The following is a 1127-nucleotide window of genomic DNA, read 5'->3' as shown; positions in this document are numbered from 1 at the left end:
ATAGGCGCCAGAGGTGGCGATGGTCTGGTTGGCCTCGAAGAGGCGGGTCTGCGGGTTCCACTTGTAGATGACGCTGTCAATGTTGTGGTTGTCACCTGGAATCAAGGGGCAGTGCTGGGGCAGGGCCCTACCATGGCCCTGGCAGAACCAGAGCCCACCTGATAGCCTCACCCCCACCCCGTTCAGTCCAGTGAAGGCACCGACGACCACTCCGGACATGCCCTGCTCACCTGAGCTCCATCCACCCACCCTCCCTCTTGGCCCCTCGTGGGACCACCCCCTGCCTGTGGGCCTTCACAAGAGCCGTTCCAAGACGAAAACCCTCGGGCGCTCTCACTGCCTTCAGGACAACTCCACACGTCTCACTGTGGCCTTCTTGAAAGTGGAACCCGCTCGCCTCCCCCAGCTGCCCAGCATCCCCTCTGCTCTCACTGTCCCTACCCTCCACCACACGCTGTTCCCTCTGTCTGGAAGCCCCTCCCTGAATGATCTGCCCTTGAGCAGGTGGCTGGGGGGCTCTTCCCAGGGTCTGCCTGGTGGGCATGGTCTCAGGTGAATGCCTGGCTGTGGAGCCCAGGGAGGGCTGGGTCAGAGGATGGGCAGCAACCCCCAGGATGGGCAACCCCCCAGGATGGGCAGCAACCTCAGACCTAGCCCACCCCTCAAGTTACAGGACGGGGAGGACTTGCTGGTGGCCACTCAGGGCAGAAGCCTGGCCAGAACCAGCTCCTCTGAGGCCTGCGCTCTCCACCACCGTTCTAGAGCATGCTCAGAGTGGACAAGCCTGGTGTCAGGGAACAAGGGCATGGGTGGCTTCCAGCCCCCATCCTTGCACGCTGCTCCCCCAGCCCATGCTGGCCGGCTCTTACCCTCTCAATGTACACTAGCCAGGCTCCTCCTAAACGAGGAGGGAAGCCTGTGGGCCATCACGCCGGGAGTGGGGCTTCTGTGCTGGGGCTTCTGTGGGCAGGTACCCCGCAGGACCCCATCTGTCTATCTTACCCAGACAGGTGAGGAGGCGGCCGTGCTGGTGCCCACCTGTGCTCACCCCTGCACGCTACTGTCAGAGAGCTCACCCCCAGAAAGTGGGCTGGGTGTGACTTGTTATCTTTTTTTTTTTTTTTTTA

General features: G+C 62.0%; 1 protein-coding gene across 1 annotated transcript in view; it reads right to left on the bottom strand.

Moving 5' to 3' along the window:
* The window catches only part of TSPEAR (thrombospondin-type laminin G domain and EAR repeats), a 30690-nt gene that overhangs the window by 22845 nt on the left and 6718 nt on the right, over positions 1–1127 (bottom strand). The gene's annotated exons all lie outside the window — the stretch shown is intronic.

Source organism: Galeopterus variegatus, unplaced genomic scaffold (assembly GCF_000696425.1).
Source record: "Galeopterus variegatus unplaced genomic scaffold, G_variegatus-3.0.2 Scaffold336, whole genome shotgun sequence".
Classification (NCBI taxonomy): Eukaryota; Metazoa; Chordata; class Mammalia; order Dermoptera; family Cynocephalidae; genus Galeopterus; species Galeopterus variegatus.
This window is presented reverse-complemented; position numbering and strand designations above follow the sequence as displayed.